Source organism: Octopus bimaculoides, chromosome 1, assembly GCF_001194135.2.
Source record: "Octopus bimaculoides isolate UCB-OBI-ISO-001 chromosome 1, ASM119413v2, whole genome shotgun sequence".
NCBI classification, from domain to species: domain Eukaryota; kingdom Metazoa; phylum Mollusca; class Cephalopoda; order Octopoda; family Octopodidae; genus Octopus; species Octopus bimaculoides.
In genome coordinates, this window is record NC_068981.1 from 71,522,302 (window position 1) to 71,538,566 (window position 16,265).

Below are 16,265 nucleotides of genomic sequence, written 5' to 3' on the forward strand. Positions count from 1 at the left end.
AGCAGAAAAATAACAAAAGACTGTTACTCTGAGTTTCACGTTCCCGTTCATCGGACAGTTTTGTTAGAAATCCTTTTCCATTTCTAACAAAACCATCCGATGAACGGGAACGTGAAACTCAGAGTAACAGTCTTTTGTTATTTTTCTGCTGCTTTTAAATAAAGTATATATATATATATATATTGTGGTTTGCATTCGGTTATTGTGTAATTCGGGTAGGTAGTGTATTTGATATCGCTAAGCTCACCGTTTGAAATTACGTTTTTGTGGTTGTAAATGATACTCTTCTGATTATATTCAAAGATTACCGAATATTTCTAATGAAAATTGTTTTGTTTATTTGTTATAAATTTATCTTTTGTCAATTTCGGGTACGTTTATTAGATGTCATATAAAGTATTAAAAAAATACGTTTATGAATTCGTTTTGCAAGTTTCCTGGTGTGAAATCGAGTGTTGAAACAGATATTGTTATATTTCGGCATTTGGCAAGAAAAAAAAATTACCATTCCGAAATATAACGACAAGGTATAAAAAAAAATTATTTAAACAAAAAACGCAAGGGATAAAAAAATATACAAAGAAACCAAACAGTCGACACCCGTATTGTAAATTAATAATTTGTAGTATGAGATTTTGTTTTAACTGCAGGATCAAGCTTTGTGTTTTGTTGTTTATATCTTTAAAATAATAATAATAATAGTAGTTTTCAGTCATTCAAGCCCCTTTCTTTCATAAACATCAATCTAATGTCTTCAAGCCTTCCCTTCTTAACCATTATGCATTCAACACTGATTGTATTTGTTTATTATTACCTACCAATTGGAATTGAAACTGTTTGTGGGGAGGGGGAATTGGACATATATAATATATATATGTATATATATATATATATATATATTCCTTGTGCCTAGGTGTAGTCATTTTGCCAATAAATTATATATATATGTATAATGAGTGTGTCAAGATGTTACGTTTCCTGTAACCGTCTTTTCACTTTCAAAAATCTTTTGATGTATTTAGAACTGTTTCTTATTTCATTACAACTTTTTCTTCGATGTCTTGTATTTCGAAGGAACAAAAGAAGTTATGTTAAATTCTTTTGGGTTATTTCTTTTTTTTTTTTTTCATTTGCTTTCCTGTTTTCTATTCTATCCTATGTTGTTTTTTGTTTTTGTTTTTTTGTACAGCTCTGAGTGAATCTATGATAAAAGGCGTTCCAGCCTTAGCAATCCCGTCTTATTTATTAGGCACAGTGTATCTAGGACTACATTATCCAATGTGTTTATTACTTTCAGATGATGTGTCATTTGAGGGAGACAACAGCCGCGTTGGCTCGTCTTATCCTTTCTTTGTGTGTGTTGTAGGATGAGTTTTAACAATGACCTACCATAATAATGTTTTCTCGTGTTTGCATTAGTTTACACATTTGCAAAAGTAGATATAAATCATCTTCGTTGCATGGTTGCCCCCTTATTTCATCAACCCCAGAAATTTGACAGACAAAAGTCGGTTCCTGTCCTTGTAGGATTTGAACCTAAAATGTAGCAGGACGGAACAAGTTGCTGTAAAATTTCTGGGCATTGTACATATCGAGTTTTTAGTGTCTAATATTTGCTTTAGGCCCCTATTCTATCTCTATATATATATATATATATATATATATATATATATATATACTAACTGTGTAAATAGGCCTTGGTCTCAAAATGTCACTCTATCGTAATATTGCATCAAGTCGAATGCCTATTCATTATATAGCGGAGGTGTAACTAATTGAATTAGCCTAATATGTTACTGCTTTAAGAAGTAAGATTTACCCACAGCATTCTAATTCGATATTGTATTATGTACACAAAGCAGTATTTGTTCCAGTTCTTTGCATTCTGAGTTCAACTCATGCCGAGGTCAACTTAGCCTTTCATCCCTCTTGGGTCGATAAAGTACCAGTCACTTACTTAAGGATCGATAGTATCGACTAACCCCCTTCCCTTAAGCTTGCTGATCTTGTTGTGCCTAAATCAGAAGCCATTATTATGTATTCAGACTTTCACAAATTTCAAGACCTTCAAAATGCGTTATATTCAACAAAATATAGTGGGTTTCTTTTGGATCCTGCCGTATTTGAGAATCTTGAGATAGTTCAGGCACACCAATTATTTTTATTTCATTATTGAATTACCATTTTTAATGTCTGCATTCTGTTGGGTTGGCATTGACTATTCATGTTATTACGTAAACTATTTAAAGATTAAACTAGTTCATTCGTAACTTCAAAACAACTCGATGATATGGTAGTTTTTGATAATCTGCGAATGTGGGGATTATTTATAGTTTTACGTTTTACACACACACGTGTGTATAATCAATTAAATAGCATGGAGTTGTGTTGAGAGAACATTTTAATATACATACATAGTGTGTTTGTGATGTTTCATATGCACCTCGTAAAGGTTAGGAAGTAATTAAGCTATGGGCTGACGTCAAACTCAATACCCGAAAGAATCAAACATTAGTTTTTCTTCTTACACAAGATAACATATCTTCGAATTAAAGGTTTTTGATTACACTTCGATATAAACATTCGTTTTTTTTTTTTGTTTTTATTTCTATTTTTTTAAACCATGTTCAAATTCATTTTAAAATTTTAACCCAGTTAGCTATTCTATTTACCACTGAATTTATGCATGTGTATGCTCTGCTGCAGCTCCCTTCTCTATCCCGCCTGATTTCCTCAAACTTGTTATACGAGCTTTTTCAATGTAAATAAAAACTTTTTTTTTTCTAGGAGAAAGGGGAAAAAAGTGTCAGAAATGATATATATATATATATGAATGGAAAAAAAATTGCAAAATCCTCAGATATATTATTTTGAAATTGAGGGTGTGTGGTGTTATTGTTAAGATATATTACGGTTATTTGTAATAAAAAGATCAGTCAATCGCCCAGCTGCACTATATATTTTGGTCGCTTGTAGGAGGAGGACGAGGAGAGGAAGAAAAACACATCCCCAGACATTGGAATGTCACAAAGCTAAGAATATCTGATGGCTTCCTTGTTTTGACTCCACTTTTCGTGTAACCAACTCTCAACATACTATTTCTGTTTCTTTTCATCTATCTTTAAAACACATACACACACACACAAGTGTGTGTGTGTGTATATACATGACTTTTATACATACACATGCATTTAGGATGCATTTATAAGAACTTCACTGGTACTTTAATTTATCGGCTTCCAGAAGGAAGCATGGCTAAGTTGGCTTTTGCAGTATTTGACCTTAAAATGCAAAGAGTTCAGGCATTTTCTCCGACGCTCTGATGATTCAACCAGTGCACTGCATTGTTTCCTGTATTGCTGGCTTCAACGTGACAAGAAGGAATCTTCAATGTTGAGAAGGTGTTTGCGTGCTTGAACTAGAAAACTATTACTCAACATCAGCATCTTGTGTAAATATTGGACTGCTAACACCTTTTAGTTCATGAGACGGTGCTGGTTTTTAATAATATTTACTATCCAAATCTATGGCTTATCCAGAATGAAATGTTAACTAAAATTGTTAGACAAATTTTATCACTTGATCCTTGTGCCATCAAACAGTTGATTCCTTTTATGTTCTCTGACGAAGAAGGTTTTTCTGTTTCTGCCATTCATTTTGGGAATATTGTTGAAAGTCAATATAATACAGAAAGGATTTAGCAACATTTTAAATTGTTCCCTTTTTTTTTTTTTTTTTTAACCCTCTAGAATTCCTCACATTCTTTTGATATTCTAAAGTACACTGACCTAAATATTTGCAAAATCAACATGAAAAATTAATCAATAAACATTCATTGTCTGCCTTTGATCTCTTAGTTTTTCCATTACTCCAAGAGAAAATATGTTGAATTTAACGAATTCAAATATTGCAACTGTATTGAAAAATAATGACATTATGCAGATATTATTCATAAACTTTTGTCCTATGGCATAATTACTGCCTGAGTAGTTTTATAAATATGTGAGGTATTCTATAGGTTTAAAGTACAACTTCACTTGATTTCATACAGTGGAAATTTCAAAGATATAAATCAATTAAGCAGGTAGTTAATATCACAGACAGTTTAAAGACAAAACTGTTGCAGAAAAGTAATATTATTTCATCTTCTTTAATAGCACTTCATCTTAAGCACTGCTTATAAACTAGTTCAGAAAGCTGTTATCAGCCTGACCAAATGAAATGTCTGATACAGTTGCAAAGTCATTCATGATAAACCAACTTTTTCCATTTGTGAGATGCACAGTACTTAACCCACTTCTAAGTACCATGAATTGGATGGGTTGACCTGAAAGAGTAGGTGTACATTTTTTTTTTTTATTTAAGTAGCCAAAACACCAGTTAATGCAAATGAACAGGCTGTATATTTTAAAAGTTTGAAAGTTTAAACGTGTAATAATTCATTCTATTTTCAGTAATATATGTATGTTAAAGAGAAGTGAAATAGCTCCTACAAAAAATAAAAACTGCATTCCAGAATCAGCTCACTGACAGCCAGCTGCTTGTTTCTTGTGCAATATAACTGACTGCAGAAGTTCAAGTTAGTGCTGGAAGAATGGCTGGTATTGCATAATTGCCAGATTTCACAGAACCTGGCCACGTTTTTGCTTCACCAAACTGGTAGGATTTTTAGCCATCATGTTTTGCTTGTGGATAAAAATGTTCTATTCACTTTAACAAAAACCCTGTCTTTCAGATGTAGAAAGATAAGTTTGAAAGAAAAACAACAAAAATCATTAAGTCTGATAGAATAGGACTGACTTAAGACTAAACAACAGCATCCATGGACTAACAGGATTGATTTGCTAGAAATAAGTCAAACTTTTGAAGCTGATTTTGAAATCTGCTGGAAAATATAAACTTAAAATTATTCAATCCTTCTGGAAGTCAAGCTGGCATCAGCTGTTTGTTAAATGTTTTGGTTAAGATGGAGGGGGGGAGTTTGTAGTAGAATTTCAAGCTTATAATTAATGGTACAGGAAACAAGTCATTTTATCAACCTTGCTTATACATTTGTGTGTGTGTGTAGCATATATGCATATATATATATATATATATATATATTATTATTATTATAAATATGTTCAGACTAGTGTTTTCATTGTGGTTATATCCACTATGCTTCATTCATTGTGTCTTCTGGTGTCTTTCGGTAATATTCTCAGAATTTAGAACCAAACTCTAGTAAATTCATGTGGTAGATTGTTCTCATTCTGTTGTCCACACCAGAAGTATTCTTGATCCTTATTAGTTATTCTTCTACTTATGATACTGCAAAGCTACTAATTCATTACTCTTCAATTCTGGTATATATAGCTTGATTCACCCAGGGACGGAACACAGTTAACCAATGCTAATCTCATTGGAGAATTAGATTGTGGAAATGAAGACCTTTAAGCTGGACTTTCTTACAGTCATTGGGTTAATGTTTTTCTTTTTTTCAATTAAAGGCTCCCATGTGGTATTCATCTCTATGTTCATTCTAATGAGGAAGGAGGTTATCAAAGCCCAACAGGCATGCAGATTCATTCATCTTATCTTGTGTTGTTCTCTATTTCCTTGAGTTTGTTCCACAAAGCTTGGTGACTCTCCTTTTCTCTTTGCAAACATTCAATCATGCCTGATTGCTTTCTGTCTTAACAGTTTACAGTTCTCACTACCATGTAGCATTGCAATTCATACACAAGCATCATACAATCTACTTTTCACTCTGAGAGAGAGACACTTTTTGTTGCCAACACAGGTAATAGCTCTCTGAAGTTTTCCAGTCAGTTTTTACTCTAGCTGCTCCTCTACTGATAATTAATTAGGTAATTAGACCACCTAGATAACAGAAGTTATCTAGTACCTATAAGGATCCTCCTAGACATATGAGGAAATCTTGTGCAGTCTTAGTACTTATTGCTCCTGCGCATCTGCCACATACAAAGTCCATTTTCTATGTTGACCTACCTGCGATACTACTGCATCTCATGCTTCCATAGTTTCCATTGGGTATAATGTATGAAAATTCTACATACTCCTTTCCTACCTATCAAGCAAGGCCATTTCCCTGATGGAAGCAGATACTGTCTATTTTCCTACTTACTAAGACATTGGTCTTTGCTAAGTTGACTTTAAGGACATTGTAATTCCAAGTTTTATTGCCTCACTTGGAATGTCTTTTCTGATTCTACATGTTCGTGTTGTGTGTGTGTATGTATGTTTATCTTACCAAGACCAACTCTGTCATCCTTTTCAAATTTGATAGATAAAATACCATTCCACAACAGTAGATTGGTTGAATGTTAAAGCGTACCTAGTGACACTTTGTGGTATCTGTTTTGCTTGTGTATTCTGACTTCAAATCTCACCTGTAACCAGCTAAACTAGGCATAGGAGGTTTTTAAACAAGCACCCTATTATTTCAGCTGATCGCTTTCAATGCTAGCTCACTAGCTGGCAGAAAAGGGTGCATGATGATGTTTACATATCTTGTTCACTCAATAAATATGTGTATGTATATATATGTGAGTGGGTTTAGCAGTTGGAAGTTGAAGTCCATTGTGTGTGTGTGTGTGTGTGTGTGTTTGTATGAACCCTTGACATGATGTGATGGTTGTAAATGTGCATCATCATACAAGCAATGTTAATTTCCAGTCTTCTGTGAAAAACATGACTAGCCAAGTGAAGGTTGATGACAAGAAACGCATCTAGCCATAAAAATTCTGCCTCAGCAAATTTTGTTTAAGCTATGCAAGCATGGAAAAGTGAACATTAAATAATAATGATGATGCTGTGTGTGTGTGTGTGTGTGTTTTGTTTGGCTTTGTTCAGTTTATTCCTTGCATATAGATTTGCAACCATTATAATTGTGTAGATTTCTCTCTTACTGTTGTTGTGTACATGTATATTATAGTCTCATATAATTTTGTTTCCTGGTGTTTTGGGAACTTTTTTCTTCGTGTATCCTCATTGCCCAATGCATACATTAATTTCTGGAGCTATTCACTACTTTTGTAGAAGCTAAAGCAATGAAATCTTTCAAATTTCCTAGCCACTAGATTTTTCTGAAAATGTTTTTAGATATTTGGAGGCTTCTAAACTCTTTATTCAAAAATAAAGATGGATTGTAATTTTTATTGTTATTTCATAGCATTTGTGATTTCTGTGTCTGTCACTGTCTCGCTCTTGATTTTTTTTTTCTCTTTTAGTTTATTTTTTTTAATAGCTACAAACTTCCTTTGCTTTTTAAGAGCTCCTTTCCCTCAGCAGGAAATGACTGCTTCTAACAGCCACTATTATTGAAATAAGCCAACTGGCCTATATCGAACTTCAATTGTCGAGTTGTTTATATGGAAGAGTTATGCATAGCTGTATTTTAGACATATTTGTAGCACATTATCAGCTATACAAATAGTGGTTTTTGTTGTGTATGTTTATACAATTGTCTCTTCTTGGCTGTACCATTTTTTTTTTCTGTTAATAACTCATTTTACATGCACACATACACATGCATTCATAAATATGTAAACTTGATTTAAAGTGCTTGTCATGTTGTGCTAGTGCTTACTTCATTAAATGTGTATGTGTGTGAATTTTAATTTGTTTGCATTTTCTGAATCCATAATTAGTGAAATATATGTATGTAAGTGGTACCAGCAGAATCTTGATTATATCTTAGATACTTACCACTTAGGCTAAAATATCCTTATCTACTTCACCTGCCACTTTCTTTAAATTGCTGTAATAAATTATGCTTTTATATGTTTATTTATTTTACATAAATATATTTTTTCTCTTTTTAATACCAGCCTGTCATGAACTTTGCTGCTTGTTTGCCTGACATAAACTATTGAAGGACAATTGTTTGTTTCTTCTAGAAGCAATGAAATAGCTATGGATTGTAACTGCCAAATGTAGAGTAGGGAACTGAGTGTCTAAAACATATACTTCATTGAATAAGTTACAAAGATTCTAGGTACAAAATTTGAGATTAAGTATGCCTTGTGTTAAGGGTATTATATTTTTGAAAGAAATAGGATGGATCTATCATTAGTGGGATTTCATTGCTCAACTGTCATTTCATTCATGATCATCCCATCTTCAATAGAGTATTCAGGATTTTTTTTTCTGAAAACGTTAGCATCTTTTCATATATGATTTGATTACATTAGCTAGCCAATTGACTTACCATGACTGGAAAGTGCTTCTGAAGTCAGAACTTACTCGGACTTCAAAAGCACTCTCCAGCTTTGACTTGAAAATTTTTGAAAACAATATGAACAAAGTCTTGCACTTCCACATCTTTTACAAGTTGTTTTCATAGTAGTTTAGCAGCATATGGATCTATTTGATCACTTAAAGTAGAATAAGTTTAGCATAGATAACATGCCTTTTGGATTAAAATTAGCCCACAAAAACATAACTGTTGTCCTCTAAGATTCAGGGTCAATTTTCAAGATTTATTTCAGTGAAAAAAATAGTCCTGAATGCTGGGAAATATGGTAAATGGAATAAGAAAGTTTGAAATGAAATAAACATATGGTGGGGAGATAGTAAACAGATACTGCTGGCTAATACTTGATTAATTAAGCACAAAATCACAAATATGTTGATAAAGTGGAAAAGCTGATTAAATGAATTGACTTCAGGACATAACCACTAATATCAATGAGGTGTAAGGCAAAGTTAACTGTAGCAGTATTGGTGGCTGGTAACAATCAAAGCAGCAACCAGCCATTGAAAATGCTGTTTGTAGATGAAAGAAAAACATTGTCAGCATTACAAAAACGTCTGTTGCAATGCAGATTGGGGTAAAATTAGTCTAAAGGACATGCTGTCTGCTCTGTTTTTTGCTTTCAACTATTAATGATAGCTTCAGATAGATTTCAAGCAGTAAGTCTTGAACCATCAGTAACCTAACCCTTTTATTACTATATTTCTGTTGGTAAAAATGAGTTGTTCCTGTATTTCAAAGGGCCCAGCTTTATCACAACTCTCTCTCTCATGCTGAATTTCCTTATGAACTATGTTATGGGTATGCATGTCTGTGGAGTGCTCAGCCACTTACACATTAATTTCACAAGTAGGCTGTTCCACTGATTCGATCAACTGGAACCTTCATTGTCATAACTGACGGAGTGCCAATTTCTGTTGAAATACACTGCCTTAATTCAATTAATTTTCAAAATACCAAAGAATTTAGTAAAATGCTCGTCATTATTAAACTTTGTTTCTTGAGCATAAATCAATATTACATTTTAATAGAAAGTTTTTAGACCACTTTAAAACAGGAAGTTTGTATCTTAGAAGTAGGGGCAGTTTTGGATGAGTTGGTATCAAAAGAGTTAACACTGTTTGGTAACTTCCTCATACTATACTTGGTGGAATATTCTATATTCTTGATGACCAGTGTTTTATATCTTTAAATGTTTTGATTAGAATCACTCATCTGTGCTCAATATAATATGTGGTGTGTCAAGCACTTGTGCAACGTCTGCAACTTGATAATCCATCATCATTTTACATCCAGTTTTCAGTACATAAATGCATCATCATCATCATCTGTTGTCCATACTGTAGTGAAATACATTCATGGAAGTAAACATCCATATATTTACTTTCTTAGAAAACAAAACCGGATTGTTGTAGTGTCTTCCCCTTCCCAGTTTAAGAAAATATTATCTAGAGGAAGCAACTGATTTTCTCAGCCATACTTCAGTTTCTGTTGTCAGAACTACTTGTAAATTTTGGTTTATTTATCAAAAACGGTCTTTTGTATCATGTCTACAATGGCTCATACACTGCTATCAGATTTTGCTTTGAATTGACTGTTGGTGGGAGTAAACATTGTAACCATATAAAATTTGATCAAAACTTAGTCAGTGGGGAAGCTTCTAAACAGCTGCTCAATTTGTGAGACCTCAACCCTTTAGCATTCAATTTATTCTGTCAAATGTAATGCTTATTTATTCACATTCTTTTGAATTAATCATCCATTATCTCATAGCTCTGATATTTCAAAGATGTGATTGTTTACTTTTAGTATGACATTGTAGGGTAGGTGTAAGAGACAGCATTTGGCCAGTTTGAGCATTAAGCCAGTAGAATATTTTGACCAGATTAAATGCAAAAGGGTTAAATCACTCCTAACATTTTAAATAAAGGATAGCTGCATGCATGTCTATGGTAAGCACTGACATGGTTGAGTGTTAAAGAAGCTTGCTTCCCAACCACATGGTTCCAGTTTCAGCCCCACTGTACAGCACCTTGGGAAAGTGGATTTGGTAGATGGAAATTGAAAAAAGCCTATCATGTGTATGTGTCCTTTGTCTTGACATTACACAATGATTGTAGCACCACCATCATACGAGTGCAAGCTCATGTCTATAATTTTGCATAATTGAGTTCATTCCCAACCAGTCAATTGTTTGTGTCCTGCTGTATCAACATGCATTTCTAATTATGAACAGTCAAGGAAGCCAACCAGCTCTGGTAGCAACATGACCTCCACAATCTAACTACCCAGCTACACACTTGATTGCATGCATTGTTGCATACTGAATGTGGTTCATTCTATACACAATGCTACTTGAACTATTCTATACACTCACTATCAACAGAACAATATGCATTCTATATGTGTGCTACCACTTGAAGCGCAGATCTTCTTGCACATGCTGCTGTCAACAGAACAGAACATTCTAAGTAGTAGTTGTAGTAATAGTAGTAGTATGGGGACGTGCTGTAACAGCACGTCGCTACTCTTAGCAGATAATATCTTTGCACTACTCAGACAACAACCCCACAACCCATGGGTCTGTATGGGTAGTTGTTGCTGGTGAGGGTTATACAAGGTTAGAGTGAAAATCCTACTTCAGCCTCTTTTAGTTGCTTTTTACAGCATGCAGAAGAAACATTGAATCTAGTCTTTGGCATGCTGGTCCTTTCACAATACATCATTAACATAAATTCCTCACCATTCAAGTGGAAACTCATTTATAGCTGAGTCACAACAGCACACTTCTATACTCCTGTGTTTCGTTCGTTCATTTATTTTACATGTTTTTCTATGCTGGCATTGGTTGGACAGGTACTTATTTGAGGTAGTATCTTGTGACCGGATACTCTTCTTACCAGCAACCCTTATCTGTTTTATAATTAAAGGGTTTATCCCGTTATTTCAAAAGCACAGAGGTACAGGATGTAGTTTTCACTGAGAATGTGAACACAATAACCACTGTTTTCTATTTTTATTTATTTTGCCTGAATTTTAATAACAATAAATAAAAGTTTCAAATTTTGACCAAAGGCGAGTAGTTTTAGAGGGAAGTGATTCATCGATTACATTAACCCCATTGCTCAAATGGTACTTATTTTATTGACCCCAAAAAGTATGAAAGGCGAAGATGACCTCAGCAGAATTTGAACTTGAAACAAAGAGTTGAAAGAAATGCTTAAAACATTTTGCCCAATGTGCAAATGATTGTGCCACCTCACCACCTTAATAACAATGAATAATGAAGTATTAGAAGCAAGACAATTATTAGATTTGTCTATAGAAAAATTCTAAATGCTTTCTAAAGGTATAATTCATATTTTTGCTATTACTAAAAACTTTACGTTTGATCCTTCTTGTTTAATAAAGTACCAGTCATGTACTGGGTTGATGTAGTCAACAAGCCCTTTCACCATAGTTTCAGGCCATGTACTTGTGTGAGAAACAATTTTATACAATTTTTCCTTCAGTTTTGTAAAAATAATGTAATATGAAAGCAAAAATAGCTCAGTGTGTACTATTTGGTTTATAAACAGATTGGTTTGCTTTCAAAATAAGGCATGGCTATATATATATATATATATATATATATATATATATATATATATAGTCCAATGTTATGTATTAACTTGGACATTTAAAATGTGCAAGCTAATATAGATACCAGGACTTAAAACTGGTATTGTTGTGGGTGCTTGGTTTTTTTTTCTTTTCTCCTTGTTTATTAGCTTATAAGTATCCGCAATGTAAATTAGGTAATTTGAGTCAACTGTAAATATCTTGGTTAATTTGATATGATCCTGTTGTTTTAACATTATTGCAATGATTCTCACTAATAAAAAAATAAATAAAACCATTAACTAGAAATATTTCAAAATACATGTATTACAATGAAATCCATAGACCAGTGCTGGAAAAGCTGACCTATTGATACTTGGGGTTTTTGGGGGGTGGTTTTATGCATGTTTTCTAATATTTGTTAAAAGTGAGAGAGAGAGAAAGTTCATTTTCTCTTTGTAGGTCAAACCTCAAGTTAATTGTTACACAATTCTATTACCCTAAGCACTTTTATATCATTTTATTATTCTTTGAAATGATAGCTGAATGATAACATTCTCCTTGACTGCTGTAGCAGCTCAGATATATTATGATGTATGGAGCAACTATAGATATAGTTGAGAGAGCAAAGTTTTCTGTCTTTTACTTCCCGCTTTATTCATGTCCACATCTATTCTAAAGAAATAATTATGAAAAAGTTATGTGTATTTTCCATGTTATTATTTGTAATAATAATTATTATTAATAATTTAGTTATTAGTTTCAAGATAAACTAATAAGTTGTTAGTTGACATTTTGATGTAATTGGTTTTTCTAATCAGTTTAGATACTATAGAATAGTCTCTATAATGGAATATTTTCTAGATTTTATAAGTGGTCCTAGTTAATGTTCATCATAAACAAATTGTTAGATTGCATTTTTGGTTTTTTGTTGTTGATTTTTTTTTTCTTTCTTTTTAACACCATTTGCTTTCTTTGTAGAATGATCGTTGCCAAAGTGTAAAACTTTGGGGAAAGGCTAACATTCATAAGCTGTTCACAGAGAACTTTGAAGCAGTAACAAACATTAAAACTAGGTTAAACTTTGTTTCGAACTGTGTGTGTTTAGATTTATTAACTTAGAATTTTATTTCAGCTAAATTAGGCTTGAGATCCTCTTGGTTTTTGGAACCAATTTTTTTTGTTTTAAAAGTTTGACTGATAATATTGTTGCTCATGATATTATGGTATAGTATGAATGAAAAGATGTACATATGTACAATGAATAATCTAGAAGCACTAAATCTCATCTGGATCAACCCTGCATTTTAGTTCCTTGTGTAAAATATTTTTTCCAGATTTCTTGAATCTTCAGGTTTGGTACTCTTAAACTCACACAACTAGGCATGGCTGTGTGGTAAGAAGATTGCTTGTCAACCACATGGTTCAAGGTTCAGTCCCACTGCATGGCATCTTGGGCTAGTGTCTTCTACTATAGCCAACCAAAGCTGTGTGAGTGAACTTGGTAGGTGGAAACTGAAAGGAACTTGTGTGTGTCTGTGTTTGTTCCCCACCACTGCTTGACAACTGGTTTTAGTGTTTTATGTCCCCACAACTTAGTGGTTCAGCAAAAAGAGACCAATAGAAAAAGTACCGGGCTTAAAATGAAAAAAAAAAATTATTAAGTACCAAGGTCAATTCATTCAACTAAAAGTTCTTCAAGGTGGTGCTTCAGTCTTGTTGGCACTCCGTCGCTTATGACGTCGAGGGTTCCAGTTGATCCGATCAACAGAACAGCCTGCTCGTGAAATTAACGTGCAAGTGGCTGAGCACTCCACAGACACGTGTACCCTTAACGTACTTCTCGGGGATATTCAGCGTGACAGTGTGACAAGGCTGACCCTTTGAATTACAGGCACAACAGAAACAGGAAGTAAGAATGAGAGAAAGTTGTGGTGAAAGAGTGCAGCAGGGTTCGCCACCATCCCCTGCCGGAGCCTCATGGAGCTTTAGGTGTTTTCACTCAATAAACACTCGCAACGTCCGGTCTGGGAATCAAAACCGCGATCCTATGACCGCAAGTCCGCTGCCCTAACCACTGGGCCATTCCGCCTCCACAGCCTCGGTCTAATGACAAACAAGTAAAGAATAAAAGATATATTGAACTGCTGCAGTTGTTTACTACATCAGCTTCCCCACATTTTCTCCAATCACTCTTGGTTTGCACACTTGGACCGAATCCAGTGAGTCACAGAGTCATGTCAAGCTCCAGCCACTAGTGCTGGTGGCACAAAAAAAGCACCCAGTACATTCTATTAAGTAGTACTTGACATGAGGAAGGGCATCCAGCCACATAAACTATACCAAAGTTTACATTGGAGCCCAAAATGACCATTTGTGGCTCACCAGATCCTGTCAAAGTCTCCAATCTATGCTGGCAAGGAAAATGGACATTGAAAGATGATAATGATACTCTCATTTTTTTTTTTTATATCTTTATATAAAATTTCTTCTGTTTTGTGTATGGAGAGATAAGTTTCATTTTATTCCTCTGTATTTACAAGGCTGCTACTGCCATTGTGAGTTTCCTCCACCTGCCACTTTTGAAGAAGCCATGTTCAGAAAGTTAAATAAGCAAGAGGAAAAGCTTTTTTCCATTCCAGGCAGGGCAGAAAATGCAAAATTTAATTCCTATCCAAACCAGTAAGCAAATAAATAAATAAAAACAAAACGTATAATAAATTGATGAGTTAAAATAGAAAAACAAAACATCCACTTGGATTACAAACATTAAATTGCAAGTTGTAAAAAGTACCCTTACCTTCTGTTGGTAATCCATATATTGATAATAATTTCTTACACTTGGTACAAGGCCAGAAGATTTGGGAAGGGGATCAGCCAATTAAAGCATCACTGATATTTGATTTATCAACTCCAGTTGATAAAAGTCTGTCAGCCTTGGTAGTATTTGAAATAGGATGTAAAAGAAACTCATAAAATACTGCAATGTATTATGCTTGGTGCCCTACCATTTCTGTTATCCACTACCCTAGTGACAATAATAGTAACAATAATACATTAGCACAAGGTCACAACTTTGTAGGGGAGATGTAAAATTAGTTGAACTGATCCCCATTATGTGCAAAAGCCAAGTTGACAATGGTAGCATTATGAAAGCAGCCTGTCAAGGAATGAAACTAAATACTTTAAGGTATTTAGTGTTACACTCAATAATAATAATGGTGATGACAATCTCTGGAAAAAAATCTTGTGTTAAAATAAATTTTAATTTGTTATTTAAGGTAGGAGAAAAATATTTACATAATTTGCTACTGTTGAATCGGTGATTTTGTTTTCTTTGGTTTTTTTTTTTTTTTTTTTTTTAGATAATTTTCAGTAAAATGCGCTTTTTATGCTACTTATTCTTTATTTAGAACGCTTTCTAACAGTATCTGCCATTAGATGTAAATAAATTTCATACTGTTTTAATTTCTCTGTAATTTTATTTAAAAAGGACACAGTTTGTTGTCTATATATTATTGGCACACTGTAAATAGTTAACAGATGTTAGTTTTAAAAGAATGGCATACAACTTCCTCATTTTCTTTCTAAATCTGTGTCTTTTGTCAAACTGTAATGGCTTTTAGAGTGAAGTAAGCCTCTTAAAATTTAGTAATCCACCCAAAAAGCAATTACTAAAATAGTCATACTTTAAGTATTCATCTCGCACACACAACCTCATGGCAAAATATAATTAAAGCAATTTAGTTGGACACAGATGCTATACTAAATAATATTGTAGGTTACTCATTACAATTAAGCTAAGAATCTACCCACTAAAAGATTAGCATTCAAATATGTATAGATATAGGTGAATAGCTTAGTGTTTTTTTTTGTTTTTTTTTTGCAGGTCAGAAGGGCAGTCTAGTGATCATTGTTAATTTCTTTGCATTCTCTTTTCAAAACAGATCTACATCAGCCAGTTATTTAGTTGTTAGCCTTAGGGTGGTGGATTAACAGAATCATTAATGTCAGACACAGTGCCTTATGGTATTTAGTAATAGCCTTTTATATTCTGAGTTCAAATAATGCTGAGGTCAACTTCGTCTTTATCTTTCCAGGGTCAATAAAATAAAATACCAATCAAGAAGGACTGAGGTCAATATAATTAATTAAACCATCCCCAAAAGTCTGTTGCATTATGTCCTTTGGTAGAAATCAATATTATTGTTCACCTAGCTTTTTTTTTTAAGCTGTTTTTCATATGTCGTCCGTGCAATATCTTGTTTATTTCTTTATATTAGTCTACCCATCATAATTTAGCTCTGTCATTATTTTCAAAGGGATTTTATTAATAAACGTTTCTTTAGGCACAAGATCAGCAGTTTTGAGAGGAAGGGTTAGTTGATACCATTACCCCCCCCCCCCC

At 33.5% G+C, this 16,265-nt stretch overlaps 1 protein-coding gene across 1 annotated transcript in view; it reads left to right on the plus strand.

Moving 5' to 3' along the window:
- The window catches only part of LOC106870561 (serine/threonine-protein kinase 17B), a 115,230-nt gene that overhangs the window by 9,293 nt on the left and 89,672 nt on the right, over window positions 1–16,265 (plus strand). The gene's annotated exons all lie outside the window — the stretch shown is intronic.